This window comes from Hippocampus comes, unplaced genomic scaffold (assembly GCF_001891065.2).
Source record: "Hippocampus comes isolate QL1 unplaced genomic scaffold, H_comes_QL1_v1.1 scaffold71, whole genome shotgun sequence".
NCBI lineage: Eukaryota > Metazoa > Chordata > Actinopteri > Syngnathiformes > Syngnathidae > Hippocampus > Hippocampus comes.
This window is the reverse complement of record NW_017805932.1, coordinates 450067-468406: the sequence shown is the minus strand read 5'-3', so window position 1 is coordinate 468406 and position 18340 is coordinate 450067. Positions and strand designations below refer to the sequence as shown.

At 42.4% G+C, this 18340-nt stretch overlaps 1 protein-coding gene and 1 long non-coding RNA gene across 4 annotated transcripts in view; one reads left to right on the top strand and one right to left on the bottom strand.

The window, feature by feature from the left end:
• Positions 1–18340, top strand: part of atxn1a (ataxin 1a) — a 38065-nt gene that overhangs the window by 5680 nt on the left and 14045 nt on the right. For 2 of the 3 annotated variants that reach the window (XM_019890273.1, XM_019890274.1), the window contains exons 2-3: positions 9666–9813; positions 15754–15846. The gene's annotated coding sequence lies outside the window, so the exon portion shown is untranslated. The remainder of the gene's footprint in view (positions 1–9665; positions 9814–15753; positions 15847–18340) is intronic. The other variant, XM_019890275.1, reaches the window with a different exon arrangement.
• LOC109528016 (uncharacterized) lies at positions 780–3740 on the bottom strand. The gene is made up of 2 exons (XR_002170618.1): positions 3586–3740; positions 780–3464 (listed from the first exon to the last, which is right to left on the bottom strand). It is a non-coding gene; the product is annotated as an uncharacterized LOC109528016 (long non-coding RNA).

Sequence of the window (18340 nt, the reverse complement as noted above, 5' to 3'; positions counted from 1 at the left end):
GTGTGTGTGTGTGTGTGTGTGTGTGAGTGAGTGAGAGTTAGTACAAGCAGGCTGACTTAACTACAACTTTGTAGACAGCGCTCGCACGCACGCACGCAGCCGTCCATCGTCGTGGGCCGGCCCAGGGAAAATACCTGCGGTGGGGAGAAGAAAAGTTGACATCACGGGAAATGATTACCGCTGGGTTCCTCTTTAATGGCTTTTCTGGGAAAGTTTGAAAACAAATTAGAGGTGGAAGCCCCACTTAGTCACTCTGACTGCGCAGACTTCACGGTGGGCCCTCATAGACGTCTCTGGCTGCTCTAGTTACACTCAAGTAGGAACTTGATGGCTCTGTGCATAAAAGTGCACAAGGTTGATTGTTTAATTCGTCTCTGCGCCTTTATGGTGCTTTTAAAACTAAATGACCGCAGCCGGATTCTCCGTGATGTTTATGCAGTACTGAGCACTGAACAAAAAACAAATCATGACAAATAGAATTAAAAAAACATGTACTTAATAACTGTCGAATGCCATGACAGCACAACGAAAATATTTGTGCCATTTAAAAAAATATAATAAAACTGTACGACTCAATTAAAACAAAAATGAAGATTTGAACTTTATTTGAGGTTGATCTGAATGCTGAACACAGCCAGATCCTTCTTGTCAGATGGCGTGCATACTTGTGCTACCACATTATTTTAATTGTTTGTTTTTGCTTCCTTCCTGGAAAAAAAAAAGTACATCAGATATGATGTGACAAATAAATCAATAAAATCAAATAATAGCGAGCAGACTCTCTTCTGCTTATCTGGCCTCTTGTAATCTATTAGCCTTAAAACCCAAACCACCAGAGCAACTTTTTGATTGAAAAGCTGCACCCCCTCTCTGCAGAGTGCTTCTGGTTTTCAGGCGTTTGCCCAGTCGGTTCGCTTTAACGCTACATGAATGGCCATTACCTCTTCTGGCAAATTTCCCCCTCCCCACGCTACCCCCTGCGCGACTCCCCGAGATGGAGAGCCGAGTGAGTGCATTTGCGAGCTGACAGCACACGCCACCAAAACACTGCTGAAAGGATCGCGGGGGGGTGGTAATAGTGAGCCCTTTCCAGAGACACTCGCATTTAGGCGCACTTGAAGGGTGTGCATGTGGTCAACGATGTCATCATTATGGCTGGAGACCGCAAAGACTTACTTAGGCTACATACTGTACATTCCTGCACTCAAGTACGACATTCGTTTGAGAGAGAGAAAGAGAGAGAGAGAGAGAGAGAGATAAAGAGAGCGCTAGCTATCTTGCTAGCTCGCTAAATTGAAAAAGATCGTGGACTAAGTAACATTACTGCACTCAAGTTCAATGTCGTTCAGAGAGAGAGAGAGAGAGAGAGAGAGATAAAGAGAGAGCTAGCTATCTTGCTAGCTCGCTAAATTGAAAAAGATCGTTAGCTAAGTAACATTACTGCACTCAAGTTCAATATCGTTTCTGAGAGAGAGCGAGAGAGAGAGAAAGAGAGAGCTAGCTAGCTAGCTCGCTAAATTGAAAATGATAGCTGGCTGAATACAGATAAAAGCTGGCTAGAAAGCTAGGTGAATAATGGAGAAACGGCTTCAGAGCATTCCATGTGCGTGGACGCTTTCCATGTGTTTCCCTTCAAACTCGGCGGGTGTTTAAATGATCCCAACCATTCATCAAAGCCTCTCAAGCGCGATTACGTGCCGGATATCAGCCCTAACGCTCATTTGCGCATCCAACAACACTGTAGCTCCTTTTTGCCTTTTTGACCTTGATGTTTTTGCCAGTAGTCTGCTCTTTACAGAAGAGTTACGAAAAATGGCAACTCTTTGTCCGAGTCATGCAGAGAGCAACTGTAATCACATTTCGACGTCATTATCACAATGAGAAGAGGCTGCCGTCAATGGAATTCATGAACCGGCTCATTTGTGTCCTTCAAAAGTATCTTGGCTTTTGGAGCCGCGAGGACCATGTGTACTCGCAAAATGATAATTTGCGACTTTGCACGGACAGTACCTCAACTAATCTCCTCCAGATGTTTATCGCGGAGAAATAGCGACTCCAAAATGCTTTCGGAGAAAGTGTGAGACAGGAGAGAAAGTGCTTCCACTCAAGCTTCCTTCATCAACTCCTCCTTCCCCTGAGCACCAATCGAGAAGAACTCGCATTGACGCCACTGCGCAAACCTCTGATGATGTAATCCCCACAAAGCTTGCACACGGCTGCTAAGAAGTTGCTGGATTTGCAGGTTTTTATTGGAATCTTTTTTTTTTTTCTTTTCTTTTTTTTCCTTAGGGCAAAGTGAAGGCAACTCAAAAATTGGTGTCTTTCTTCATCAGGATTAATCGTGGGCCAAATAAATGAAATTCAGCTTCTTTTGGCGAATTTTTGAAGGCCTGATCACTAAAAACCAGCTTGCAAGCATCCATTGGAGTTAAAAAAACAAAACAATTTCAGCCCCCCGAATCCAGGTTCACTCAGGAACATGAAATTTGGTAGACTTGTCTATCATGAGTAGGCAAACCAAAAAAAATCTCCAAAAGGCATTACTGAGAAGACATAGAAAGCTATTTTTGGTCAAATTGGTCATTTTGGATCAGCGGTACCCTCTAGAATTCTGATTAAAAATCCAGGTTCTGAAAACAGCTTGACTGAACAGCATGAAATACGGTAGGCCTGGCTATCATGAGTAGACCCGCAAAAAAAGTCTGAAGATGTCCTGTCTGAAAAGACCCATTTTAGATCCAACTGACTGTTTTAGGGTCATTTTTGCTATTTGGCTCCCAGAAATGTTTCAAAATTCAGCCCACCCAGCCGGTTTCACTTGACAACAAGAAACTTGGTAAACATATTGCATGTCATGAGTAAGCACACCAAAAAGTCTTTAGAAGATTTGACCATAATGACACTGGAAGTCTGCCATTTTGGTATGAAGTGGCCATTTTCGTGTCATTTTGGTTCATTTCAAATTGGTTAAAAATGCAGCCCCCAAAGACACTTTTATTTAGCGACGTGAAATTTGCTAGACATGTCCGATTATGACCTGACCCACCAAAAATTCTCAGGAAGCCATGTCGGAAAACACACAGGAAGTTTGTTATTTCGTCATCTCCTAAGGGTTCTTGTTCGAGATTTTGACCAAATTTGAGCCACATATACTTGACAAATGAGCAACCTCAAGTTGGCAAGAGTTTTTGTGAATGCATGCATGCGTGTGTGTGGAGCATGGATCAAAACTGATGCTTTGTCTTCCAACAACAAAACTCCGAGAATATTTCTCCTTGTCCCGAAACTAAATAGTGCTCATAGCCGCTTGATCTCGAGCGGTTGAAATTGTTGTTTCTGCGTAATCCTCCAAAAGAGTCGGTTTCATAACACCTCGTCGAAGTAGTAAGCTGGCGTCCTCGTTTGCGGCGTGGTTAAGCCTCATCAGGAAAAACAGAGGGCTGTTCTCCGAGGATGACCTCAGGCTGCCGACACAAGCAAACATTTGTTAGTCACTCACTCCAGACGCAGAGAGGCTGGAGAGAGAGAGCGAGAGAGAGAGCAAAAAAAAAGTGAGAGGTGAAGACACTGTTGACTTTCTCTTACCAAAACTGGAGACGCTCCTGAACAGTCCGTGGAAGAGAGATCTGAACAAACACGTGTTGTTTGCTGGCCACGAATGTCACGTGTGCAACCAGAAACGCAACTCCAGAAGCAAAAGCCCCTTTTGCACTGCTCACGCAATTCGGCTTTTCAGAGGAAAACCTGATCGGTTCGTTTGAAAAGAACATTAAAGGGTAGAATTGTAATCATTTTCCACAAGTGGGACAGGATATGTTGTGTTGTTTTTCAAAAAAAAGTTCTTCCATTCTCACATCTGGCAAACTTTCTTCCTTCATTCCTTTGGCATCGATTTGGGGCGTGGCTGTAATTTCTTAAAGCGGGGCGACGCGACCGCTGGCATCTTATTTGGAGGAAATATTTCAAATTCTGCTTTTTATACATCGGAGTGCCGCGAGCTGATTTTATTTCCCCGCATTTTGAATGCGCAATCCCAGAGAAAAAAAAAAAAAAAATGAAAGCTGCTCAGATGCGAAAAGTCGCTGATCATCCGTCGATGGGTTGATGCAGAAAAGTCCAAGGGGCGTTTTGGGGGCGCTTGTTTGCGCGTCACATGATCCGAGTGTGTTCGTCGTGTCGTGAAGGTGTTGAAGAAGGCAAACTGCAATTTACGCTCATGTGAAGTCGCCAGGGGTGTGGAGCGTGCGTGTGTGCAGGAACTGCAGCAATTTCACACAGCTCCAAGTGTGCGTCCGCCCCACTTTCACTCTTTTAATCATGCAGACATTCAAGCGTGTGTGTGTGTGTGTGTGTGTGTGTGTGTGTGTGTGTGTGTGTGTGTGTGTGTGTGTGTGTGTGTGTGTGTGTGTGTGTGTGTGTGTGTGTGCGTGTGTGTGCGTGTGTGTGAGTTGGCTGACCTGAGACAGCCCTGGTAATACGTTTGAAGATTTTGCTTTGATTCATGTTACTCATCTTTGGGTGCTGATGCGGGGTTGATAAATTGCGCTATGGCAACCAAATCATCGAACGGGAGCATCAGTCTGACTCGGAGACCCATTTACAGGAAATTGTCATGTCCACAGTTTTTTTGTTTTGTCAAATGATTTTGCGCAAATAAATAATAATGTAGTTTAAAAAAAAATGTTTTTAAATAATTTTTTTCCCCACAAATGACATTAAAAAAAATCACATTTTCACAAATAACATTGCACTGAATATTTTTTTCCTACAAATGCTTATTCCCCTCCCTGCCCACATGCATTTCAGAATAAGTAAAATTTTATTTTTCGCCAAATGTTTAATAATAAAACTACAAAATAAAAAAATGAAAAGAATATAAGATTAAAAAAAAATTCAGCACACATTATATTATGTTTTGCAACATAGTTTTCCATCAGCAAGTGATAAAACTTGAATAATTTTCCACAAATTGTTAATCACAATCATTTTTCACAAATTAATAATTTAAAATATTTTTTGGATCTAAATTGATACCAAAATAGATATCCACAAAAATGTATTTGCTTGTGCGCGCGTGGATATCCACAAAAATGTATTTGCTTGTGCGCGTGTGTCGTCAAGGCTCAAGGGTGTCCTTGGTGCTGCCGGCAACCCCGCAGTGCCTGGCCATGTGACACGCAGGCAACACTAACAAGCCCCCCCCCCAAGCCCACGTGGCGCAGCGCAGCAGAAGACAATGACCTGTAAACACCTCAGCGGCGCCTGATGCTTTGTCTTTTTGCCGACCATGTGAACGCTACGGCTACCGAAGCATTTCCAGGCCATGAGCTAAGGCCCTTTCTCCACACTCCTAATGCTCCAATTAACGCCAACGTTTTGACACGGGGATGGATTACACTCTTAGCGAACGGGCCCCTTATCTGTTCTAGGCTCGTGCGCCTTTTTTTGGAGGTCTCTGAACTCTGCCTAGCAACAAGAAATGGGAACTCCTTCAATAAAAAAATAAATAAAATATATACTAGTTGGTCAATTCAGTTTAGTTAGCGACTTAGCTAACTGATTGAGTAGCCGCCACCTGACACTCGCTTATGTAAACAAAGCCACAAGGTCAGCGCGGTTCGTGCGCCTTTTTTGGAGGTCTATGAACTCTGCCTAGCAACAAGAAATGGTAACTCCTTCAAAAAAATAAAATAAAATGCATATACTAATAGGTAAATTCAGTTTAGTTAGCGACTTAGCTAACTGATTGAGTAGCTGCCACCTGATACTCGTTCATGGAAACAAGGCCACGAGGTCAGCGCCGTTCGTGCGCTTTTTTTGGAGGTCTCTGAAATCTGCCTAGCAACAAGAAATGGTAATTCCTTCAATAAAAAATAAATATTTACTAGTCGGTCAAGTCAGTTTAGTTAGCGACTTAGCTAACTGATTGAGTCTCCGCCACCTGACACTCATTTATGGAAACAAGGCCACAAGGTCAGCGCGGTTCGTTCGCCAGGTTAGCATTCCGCGGCGGTCCGCGCTGTCAAAGCCTGGACCTGCACGAGATGCGGAGATTCGCTCCGTAGTCTGGGAGCTCAGTAGCATCTCGCTTTGAGCGCTAAGCTCCTGATGCTGAGATGAAAAGCGAGCCACTGCCTGCCTGCCTGCTTGCTTGCGTGTTTGTTTGTTTGAGAAGTTCATGTGAGACAGCAGGAGTCAAGGCATTTTTTTTTTTTTTTTTTTAAGCATATTTGGTAAGTTGATCCAGTGGTGATTTTATAGGAGCACTTCTAGGATCTCCAAAGGCACATTGTAAATTGCAGAAAGAACAATAAAATGTGATTTCTGGCGAGCGAGCAGGCAATGAAATTCTTGACATTTCTGCAACCACTTGCTGCTCGCCATCTGTTTAGTGTCCAAATGTTGCGCTTCGAGGCCTTGGGACAACATTTCTGCCCCGAGAAAGTAAACCTAAAGCGGCCACTTCAAAACCAAGATGGCAGACTTTGTATGTCTTTTCAGACGTGGCTTCTTGAGAACGTTTTTGTTGGTCTCTGCATGGAATTTAATGTTGCTAAGTAAAACTGGCAGAGGCAAAAATTTTTTGAGAATTTTGTCATCCAAACTTGCTGCCATGCTCCATCAACACACAACCAAAAACTCAAATTTGTCGTCATTCTGCATCCTCTGTCCATCATAGAGGACTTCAAAAAAAGTGGTAGTGATGGGATAAAATCTTTTTTTGGACCCCTGAAAATAGCTACAACGACCCTAAATTGTCTGCTTCAAACCAATATGACCGATTTTCCGTGTCTTTTCTGGCATGGCTTCTTTCAACTTTTTTTGTGGGTCTATTCACAAGAAGCACGTTGAGCAAATTTGTTGCTGCAGAGTCTAACTATGTCGTCATGTGCTGAAATGTCAAAAAATATTCGTCTGTGCTCTTACCTTGTGGATTTTCACTCCTGAAGGACTCCCGGGAATGGCTAGAATTGACCTACAATGCCCAACTTCCGATGTATTTTTAGGCATGGCCTTTTGAGACTTTTTTTTTTTTTGCAGGTCTGGGCATGATAAACACCAGGCTACCAAGTCAAACTGCATTCAGGGCCCCCTAAAAAATCCCTGTCTGTGCTCTGACCACAGGAAATGGGCAAATTGGGCCTAAAATGGCTGCTTCGGTCCAAAATGGCCGACTTCCTGTGTCTTTTCACTGGCTTTTGTCGTGCTAGGTGCTACTGTTTTGCTTAGCAAAAGAGTTCAAGTGGACTCAACTGAAGTTTTGAATAAGATGAAATATAGCTTTATCGGTTTTAGTTTTAGGTTTTTTTTTTTTTAAAACAAATGGAGTATTTGTAATGGAGAGACTCTCTGTTTCTTATGTGTTGTGTTGTATTATTTTGTTCTGTTATTATGACTTCAAGATGGCGCCGCGAAAGTGGCTGCCTTTACAGAAGCTCCCGTCCTTTTTGTTCATCTACTTTCTAACTTTCATAACTTTGCTGCTGTAAATTGGGAATTTCTCCATTGTGAGGCGAACAAAGGTTTTCTTATTCTTATTCTCATTCTTATTTCTAGAGTGAAAAGTAAAAACTAATTTTGCTCACTTAGCTCAACTTTTATGCCATGTAGGCATATATTAGGATCATATACGTGTGTGTGTTGCGGCAACTACACTATGAGAATTAGAGAGGACCACAGAGACTTGTTAGATCAAAAGGCAGCGGATTATTACCATGCTTGCGTGGGTAGCCGTTATGTCTTTTGTTTGCGCAGAGCACTTTTGATATGTGCGTGCGTGTGTGTGTGTGTGTGTGTGTGTGTGTGTGTGTGTGTGTGTGTGTGTGTCTTTGAAGATTCCCTCTGTGTGTGTGTGTGTGTGTGTGTGTGTGCGCGTCTTTGAAGATTCCCTCACCATGTGTGTTCCCCAAGGGCCTCTCAAAGCCTTCTCTTCCCACTGCTAAGCACCCTCTGCCAATCGAATCCACTTGATCGTGCATGGCGGCCGTATTGGCGGTTGCACTCAGTGACGTGTTTCTTGTACGCCGGTGAATCGCAAGGTCTATGTTGTGACATGTTGCCATGGACACCAGCGTCGAGGAAAGGGGAAGGTGGAGAGAGGGGACTGGCGTGCTCGCAATCTAAGAAGCGAGGCAGAAAATGGATTGACAATTCAGCTCCTGAAGACAGTTTGACTTGGCAACAAATTATCTTTTAAAAAGTTTTATTTATTACTAATTTACTAAACCCCCCCCACAGGCATGGGGAGGTGGTTTGCATGTCCTCCCCACAGGCATGGGGAGGACATGCAAACTTCCGCCCCTCCTCCATGTTCACTTTCATTTTGAAATCTTATCTATCCACTGTCTTGCCTCATGGCCGCATATGTGTACTTAGACATTTTTTTTCAATCAGAGCACTGAAATTTGCACTTAAAGTCATCACTAACGACTGGCAGGCAAGTTATGCAACCCAAAGCGTACTGCGGTCACCTCCTTGCGTGTCAAACATCAGCTGTGCAATGAATGAAGATGACTGACACGATGGCCCATCTGAAATAAAGCGATAGGACTGCTCGGAGGGCACGCCGACGTCTTTGCGGGTGTCGTCCTTGCTAACTGGAGCCTTCGCCGCCAGCGTCTTTCATATGTGCGGCACACCCACACGAGCGTGCGCGCAGAATTGCTGAGTCAAAAGGAAAACTTTGTGTGCTCGTTCACAGGTGTGATGACAAGAGAGTCACATTGACTAGCAGGTGACAAAAAAAATAAAACAAAACATTCATTCCAATTACATCAATTGGCCTTTTTTTTTTTTTTTTTTTTTTTACAATGCATTTCTTTTGTTCTTTTTTTCTCAATTATTAATTTTATTTGAGTTTTTGGAACAGCATCAGTGGGATTGTGTGAAATCTGTAATCTTGAGATTTAAAGTTGGAAGGATGAGCTGCTGGGCTGATGTGGAAAGTGCTGAAGTTAATTTCGTGTGGTGGGAAAATAATAGTTTGAGGGTTTTCCTTCTAGTTCATTTCGACTTTTTTTTTCGAGGTCTAATTAGTTTTTACAGAAATTTTGCTGATGTTTCTTTTTCGAAAATGCTTTATTTTGATTTAGTTTTTATTAGTTTTAGTATTAGTTTTAATGTTTTGTTTAGACTATTTGTAGAGTGCAATATTTATTTAAAAACATTTTAAAAAAGTATTGCGGAGCAAAATCAACTGACTGTTATCCTTCTGGATGAATGTACAGCACTACCAAAATAAATTTCAAGCAATTTCAAATCAGCCCTGAAACATCTTGTGTAATATTATTTTTCTTAGACTTCTAGTTAACGTAAAATGTTCTCACTATTTTTTTTTTTTTTAGTATTTTCTTTGATTTTATTTCATTAACGAAAATGTTTTTTTTTTTTTTTTTAAGTTTAGTTTTTGTTGGACGTTAGTTTTCATAAACTTTAATAAGCTTGGCAGGCAAGGCGAGCTTTGGTTGCTGACGGACGTTCGGCCCTCACTTTCGGAAGCTCACCCAAAGACCAAAGTGTCAATTTAGAGATGTCACTCACTAGCCCACACCCCTGACTAGGCCACACCCCTTTTAATGATTGGATGGACTTTTTTTTTTCATTCCAATGGGGAATTATCAACTTGGTGTCCAAGTAAACATGGTTTTGTGTTTTTTCTTCTTCAGGGAATGTTGGCAGGCCCTGAAGGCGGACACATTTGGACCCGCGGCGCCGTAGCCCAGCAGAACGCTTGCCCTCCACCCGCATCAAGAAACCAAGGCGGCGCAATAAGCTCCGCCTCTTCCTCCATGTAGATCTACGTCCTCCGCTGAGGTGCCATCTCTTTATTGCCGTCTTGTTGTCAAAGCAGCCTACTTCCTTTTTATTACGGAGGGGGGTTTTATACCGTGGGCCGGGAGAGTTCCTTCGAAGGATCGCAATATCGGGAGTCGGCAATGAGTGATTCTCTTCTCCTGTTCCCTTCCCATTTCTTTTCTCCTCGTTTCTCTTTTTGTCCATGTCCCTCTCCTCTCCTCACTCCTCTTGACCCTATGGCGGCTTGTCTCCTGTCCCCTCATCACCCGTGAGCATCCCTCTTCATCCTCTCACCTCCTTCTCCTCTCTCTATTTCACCCTCTTCTGCATCCGCCCCATTTGAACCTCCTCATTAAAGCTCGCTCACATTTTTGTAGACAAAAAAAAAAAAAAAAAAAAAGTCCTCCTCAGGGCATGTTTGCAAATTCTGCTTTGATTTTCATATTCCCCAACTGGGCTGCGAGAATCCACCAGAACAAAGTGCGTTCGCTGGCGTCTCTTTATTTGAAGTGTAAATGGCGAGCAGCCACGCCCACCGTTTCTCTCTGGGGCGGAGACGGTAGCCGGCGATGACAATAATTCCCAATGAATCCCGGCGGCCTTCCCCACAGTAAGCCTCCTTGATATGCTTGCGGCTGTCAGCGCTGGTGCATATCGTCTGGGTGTGTCATGTCAAAGCCGAGCTTGTGTCATTTCAGTTGACATCAGACCGCCTTGACTGGGTGCACCCCAGCCCCAAAATAGTGTTGGAAGTGGGTCAGGAGTGCATGTATGCTTTTGTGTCAGTCCGCCGAGTCGCACTGAATCACCGACAGCAGCGTTTGTTTTGTACATAGCTTGGCTGTGTGTGTGTGTGTGTGTGTGTGTGTGTGTGTGTGTGTGTGTGTGTGTGTGTGTGTGTGTGCGTGCGCACTGCTCACAGGACTGTTTTTGTTGACATGCTCAATGCGTATTTGGAAGCGAAATGCAAGATGTCAAATGGAAAGTGGTGAAAGACGTGACCCCGCGGGTCATAACTCATTCGTTACTTTGATATGTAAAAACATCAAGGAGTGTCTTCTCCATTCCAGTGTTTGGCAGGATACTTGATAAGGTTTCAATGTGGAGCAACTGGATTGTCGGAGTGGGCTCATAATTCCTGCAAAACTAAAGCTTAAAGTCTAAAAAGTCTCCAGTGGATAGAAAATGTCCGACTGGATCCTCGCGGCAATTTTCCATGGCGCTACAACGAGGCACTCTAAAGCAGCTTTTGCTAGCGCGAAGCCCCTGCCCACACGCCGGTTGTCACGTTGAACTTTTTTTTTCTTCCTCCTTCTTCCCCTGACGTGCGCACACTCACGACTGACGATGATGCGCTCTAAAGCGGCCATCCAAGTGGACGATCTGAATCCAACGCCTTAGATTACTTGTGGATGGAAAAAAAATGTCATATTAGAGAATTGTGTTACTAGCGTCTTTAATGCTAATTAAAGCGTCTTGTAGACTGCATTGAGTGTGTGTGTGTGTGTGTGTGTGTGTGTGAGAAAGAAGGGGGCAGGGGGCGGAGTCGCTCAACTTAAAATAGCTTCTCCTCGCCATGGCAACAACGGCTGACTTCTTGATCGAGTGGAATCTCTCGTCACCGTATTCCCAGTGTGTGTTGCTTCCGAGCATTAATGGCGAGATGCGTCTTGTTTGTTTGCGTCGCCATGGAAACATGCCGGATACATCTTCCGCTCAGGCTGATGATGAATGTGTTGACACATCACCTCACAGCTTGGAGGGAGGAAAGAACACCTGATTGAGGCAATGTCTTGTCGTCAGGTTTTTATTCAGGGCTCGCTCGGTTCCTTTTTGAAAAATCAAGATACCCAAAGCTTGTGTCACTTAGTAACATGAAATTTGGTCGACTGCATGTCCCTCATGAGTACACCCACAAAAATGTCTCGCGAATTATTCTTCAAAATGCAGCCCCTGAATCCGGTTTTGATTGGAAACGTGGAATTTGGTGGGCATGTCAATCATGACTGAGAGGCCCAAAAAAAGTCTCTCGAGACCGGGGCTGTCTAATTCAATTTTGGCGCGGGCCACTTTGAAGTTAAGTCTTCCCTCGGAGGGCTGCTACGACAGTGAAACCAAATATAACAAAATCGTCTCAGCGTATCATTACTTCTACACAACAAATGAATGGCTTGCTAGTTTTGAAATCACTCAAGTCAACTATATAGTTTATTCAAGTAAGGGTAAACGGGGTAACAAAATTACCCCCAGACCCCCCCAAATTACCCCATCGTTATTTATTACACATGACAATTTGAAATTTCAATACTGATTTTAGCAAGGATCATGGAAGTTGACATACATGATTTGCTTTCACGGGCCACATAAAATGATGTGGCTGGACGGATCTGGCCCCCGGGCCTTGACTTTGACACCCGTGTTCTAGTTGTATTAGTTGAAAGGAGTAATTTGGGCTTGTTCGCACCATCCTAAACTTTCATTTTAATTCAGTCTCTGAAGCCAGTCTCACTTCAAAACATCAAAATTTATGAGTATACCCACAAAAAAAGTCTCCCGAAGCCACTTGCTCAAAGACACATAACGTCCGCCATCTTGGTTTGAAACGGCCATTTTACGTTCCTTTTTTGCCCTTTACCAAGAGTTCCTCAGCCTGCCCCCCCCTCCCCAATTTTTTTTTTTTTTAATTCATACCCTGAGTTGAATTTGAGACTGGATCGTGATGTCCGCCATGAGTTGGCGTACCCCAAAACAAAGCGCGCAGGTTGCCCACCGCTTCCCTTTCAACTCACTGTATGCATGAACTCTGCAACCCAGCCGCTTGTTGGCGACGCTGTTACTATTTCTAGCTGCCGGGTAGACACACGTCGACGTACGGCGTGTGCAGCGAGCTACGGCGGGAGTTTCATTTCGCCAGATGGTGGGAGCCGCCTACTCGCTGCCAGTTGTTATACAATATGGATTGTATAACAGGCAGAGAGCAACAGGCCCCCCTGTGTGTGCGCGTGCATGTCAACGACACACACACACACACACACACACACACACACACACACACACACACGCACGGTGAACTCATCCATCCTGTTTTGTGTACGCAGGATCTGCAGGCTCAGGATTCATCTGCTTTTTAGGCCAAACCCTGCAAAGGTGGGGGAACACGACACATATTTCGCTGTCATAAACGGTCGGAGGCAGCCCGTCGGAGTACGCTGCGGTCGTCTGCGAGCGTTCGTTTCTAGTTGTTTTGACGAGATGCTGACAAGAAAAATACGGCCTGTCAAGCCGGTTAATCTTTAGTGTGTGTGTGTGTGTGTGTGTGTGTGTGCGTGAAGCTATAAATGTTTGTTGCAGGGCGACATGCACTCGGGAATGGCGTTCAAATACTTTCTTTCTCAATAATGCAAAGACTCCTTACAAAACAGATGGGCTGACCAAAAAAAAAAAAACAAACAAACAAAAAAAAACAACACATAATCTGATTTCATGTAGTATCTAAAAAAAAATCAGGAAAAATGCAGATGTAATATGTCATAATAAAATATAAAAAAAATCTATGAAAAAAAAAATATAATATATATGTATATATGAATATAATTCATCAAAAATATTACTTAAAAGGAATATCCAGATAAATGAATGATGAACATCATGCAATTTCATCCCAAAAAAAATAATTACACACACACACACACACACACACATATATATATATATATATATATATATATATAATTTTTTATTTTTTTTATTTGAAGGAACCCTGAAACCTGCGCAACCAACCATTATTTAAATTTCAAGACATCGTCTGCATTTGCATGACATCATCGTTTAGCACGCTTGTCTCTGACCTTGTGGGAATGTGTGAGATGAGATCACCCTCTCACATTATGCTCGTGGCAGGAAGCCGCCAGCCAGCGCCCTGCTCTCGTGATGACGTTATCCCCCTCTCGCGCGTGCACGCGCGCAAACACATATGCCAATCGATGCATTAGCGGAGTCGTTCGCAGCAGTAGCGCTCAGCAGCCGGCCGGGCCTACGGCACACATCACTGGCCGAGGTTACTCAAGGTCGTTGGGCGCCTCGCTCACTCACTCACTCACTCACTCACTCACTCACTCACTCACTCACTCACTCACTCCAACACAGACATGCACTCGCAGTTGGCAGTAGTTTTCCTGTGTTTCCATTTTATTAGCAGCGGGGTCACATCGATGCTGGGAGGACAGTCAAGAATGTCGAAACGTCACACTTGACTTGCTTGGCAAGGTGCTGCTGCTTTGGTTAGCAATAGAGTTCAAAGAGGACACCACTGAGATTTTTTGGGGCTTGAAAATCTGAATCTCTCTTTTTTTTTTTAATTTACCAAAAATCTGTTAAAATAACAAAACGATTTTTGGGGAAAAACAAATATTGAAAGAAATGTGCCTGTACTTCTTCTGTAAAAACTATGTACAAATGTATAATATTAACCCTTTCATGCACCAATAATGATAACTTGTAACATGATAACATGATAAGCTGTCCACTGTAGTAACTGCTGTCCCTGAAAGGGTTAAATAAATTGTTCGGTAAAAACCATGAACAAATGTTCAAAAATATATATTAAAATATTATAATAATTTAAATTTTTATTATCAAAAGTGATTAAAAAAAGGCTTGAAAAATAATTTCATCCAGGGAGAAATGGTGCACAAAATAAGGTTTTGTTTAATTTCCCAAAATGATTTTTCTTCTCATTCCAAAAAAAAAAAAAAAAACCACCTCTCTCCAAAAACAAAGATTTTATCCAGAAAATAAAATGCGACTAAAATTTACTGAAAAAGTGTATATGAAAAAGTGTGTGTATATATATATATATATATATATATTTGTATATATGTATTTTTTTTTAAATTATTAATTCATAAGCATTTTTTGTCAAAAAAGAAGGAAAAAAACATCTTGTGTCTGCGCCAAGCAAACAGCTGTCTGACACGACGTCAGCCTGCAAAGCATTCTTGGTGTCCACCATGGAGTCCTTTGACTCCTCGGTCAAGAAATGTCCCCGTTTTTGTGAAGGCGGCACACGTACAACCAATCTCATGTGGAGAATGTCTTTTTGGTGGTGTGTTCAGTCACCTTTCGTGTCCTCCAGCCTATGCTGACACAACGCGGGACATCTGTTATCATTTCCCGGCGCAGTTTTGGAATCAAATCCTTCATCTCGCATCCTTGTTGCCACGGCAACCTGCTTTCTTTGCTCGCTTGGGCACGCACGCTGGCAGCCACGTCACCTCTCTCTCTCTCTCTCTCTCTCTATCTTTCTCTCCACCCCCCCACCCCCCCGCTGCGTCTCGGCGACTGACTCAGTGTTGTCCTCCCAGTGAGTTCCTCTTCTCCGCCACCATCTGTTTCGCTCTCTCGCCCGCTTTCTTTTTTTTTTTTTCTCCGCTTTGTCTTTCGCTCCATCTGTGCGGCCACCCGTCGCGCACTCTCCACTTTCGTGCCCACTTTGAAACGCCGCACCCCCAAAACGGCACAAAAATGAAAAGTACAAAAATATGTCAGTCATTAAAAAAATGTAAAATACTGGATTGTATACGTTGTCCATCTTATTGTTTAAAAAAAGCAAATATATGAATGTGCGACATATTCTCGGATATCCCCCACCCCAAATTAAGCGAACAAAATGCATACATATTGTGAATATGTATGCATTTTGTTCGTTTGAATATGATATTCACTGAAACGTGATCATATAAAAAAATGTGTCTGTCACTAAAAATGCAAAATATGCATCTGATGTCATCTGGTCCGTATAAATGCTTTCATGTGGAAGCTTTGGTGCCGTGTTTTCAGCATCTCAAGCAGTCGCACCTTTCACACGGCAAATCCTCCATCATTGTCATGCTCGAGCCTTAAATCACAGCCACGAAAATTTCCTCCAATAAAGATTGTCTTTTCTTCTTCTTCTCACAGTGCATTCGGGTCGTGTGTCTGGAGGCGCTTGTCAATGGGTCGCAGCACCTGCTGACCGACCGCGGCTTGTTGAAGGCGCTTGCCTCGAATGAGGTGAGCACTAACGTCGTGTTTTGTTCTTCTGATATCAGCACGTACAATATCTTTTTTTTTTTTTTTTTTTAATGTAATTAAGAAAATCATCATGGAGCACACCAAATATCATATATCATATTGTTGTTTTATTTGATCTGATTAAGTACGCCAGATATCAGCTTGTATCCTTGTATATCGCAATAAAGTGCTGATATCAACATGTATCATTGTTTCATATCTACTCTTGTTAAGGAGACCAAATATTGACATGTATCATTTTTTTCAAACTCGATACTGATGTACTGTACATCAACATGTATCTTTTTGATTTTATTTTATATTATTATTTTTTTAATCACTAAGGAGAGCAGAAATCAACACGTATCGTTATTCCGGTCTGCTTCATCAGAGACGTGACGATAACTCAAATGTAAAATCGTGAAATAAAAAGTTCATTGCAGTAGAAAATAAACAAGGCGTTTTGTAAATCAAACCTCAGCATTCAATTTCGACAGGTCCAGTGTTAGTTTTAGGACTCGTTGACGCAGGGCCAATAAAAAAAAAAAAAAACTTGGTCATATTTACTGTACTGCATTATAATTACACCAAATATGTGAAAAGATAAATACCTGATGTGTTCTTTTACTGTATCCTCCATTATCAAAGGGCGGGACAAAAATTTTGATGTGTTCCCCTACTTGAATAATTAATGTGGCATTGCTTCTTTTCAGTTGAACTCCCGCCTTTGACTCTCCCCTTTTTCTCTTGAGGTGTAATCTGTTTCAATATTATTGACAAGGGGGGCATTGCTTTCTGATGTCTTTGTAAAGTGAGACGATTAAACGCAACCAACACAAGAAATCCTGCCGCGCGTCATCAATATTCTTAAGCACAACGCAGTCAGACACCAGCAGTTACATTTAGCTTCATTTTGTTTTTATTGTTATTATTCTGCTGTGGCAACGCACGGCATCCATCACACAAACGCAAACAATACTCCGAGTCGTCATTAACCGTGATGGAGAACCAAACGCAATCTTCAAATCTGTTCACTTGCCTCCCGGGCACTGAAAAACCACTTCAAGGAAAACAAGCTTTTGTGGTCTTTGTGGGCTCGTTTTTTTTTTGTGTTGGAAGACGTGTTGCACGTTCACTAGCGACGTCCTCGGCGTGTGGGTGCGCGTGTGTGCGAGTCGGTGCTATTCTTGGCTGCTCGGGGATGTCTTGGCTCCTCCGTGGATGGGGAAAGTGCTCTCGGCGTTGCATTGCGTGCATTGTGTGGAAATACAACAACAACACACCAGCCTGCTTGGCATGACGGGATCCTCCCTCCCAATGGCGATACACGCCGATACCAATGATGGTTTCCTTAATTAGGTGGAAAACGCAACTATGTATGTCAATGCTGAGGAAAATTGTCTGATCTCTTTAGGTACAAGAATATTTGAAAGGATGGATAGATACTTTGATCTCATTAATAATATACAGCACCCCCCTCAAATTGCTCAAAATATGTTCTGGCCTCCTTAAATCATTAAAAACAATTATAGATGTCGATTTCTATCTTCCTTACTTACTTTGCTGGCCTCCTTAATCAGATTAAATCCAGTTATACGATCAATGTCGATACCCCAAAAAAAAAAAAAAGATCTGTTCAAGACAATGATACAAAATTGGAATGATACATGCCGATACCAGCGTTGTGCCTGGATATCTGGTGCCCTGAATCATATCTTGCATGTTGATATCAAGATATTTTAGTTTTAAGGCTGAAAAACAATGTTAATATCAATGATACATGTTGATACATTGATACATGTCGATATCAAGTTTTCTTCAATACATTATAACTCTCACACAAAAATTCAATATGTTATGCGTTACCTTGTGGAAGTGTTTTGTGCAATCACTTTTGTTGCGCCGTCGTGCCGCCGAGGAAATTGCTCAATTTGTCGCTCCATTCTGCTTATTCATCATGCCGAAACCTGTGGAGTTTGTTAACGTTGTTGCATCAGCAGCCTCGCCTGTCCACGGTGAGCGCCGTATTCAGTACAACTCCAGCATTTGTTTTTTTGCCATTTTACTGCCATTGGGACATGGCTTGTATATTCCAGTTTGTTCATGACACAAAACTGGGACAGTCTTTCAGTCACATGGTATCAACGGCGTTACATGGCCGCCACCTTTTTTGCACCTCGAATGCGCGATGGACAAACAATGAAAAGGTTGGATAGTGGAGTGTAAAAATCTGAAAGAAAAAAAACCCAGTATGACCACTAAAAGTAATACATAAACATTTGATGAAAAGAATGTCATATAAAAATAAAGACAAAAATATTTTTGGAAAAAAAAAATACATCAATATTTGCAGCAAATAAAAAGAAAATATTGGTTCAAAAATATCCATTGAACATTTTAGGGATTAAAAAAAAAACACTATTAGAAATTAATATTGTGCAAAGATATTAGCCCTTCCAGGGACAGCGGTTACTGCAGTGGACATCTTATCATG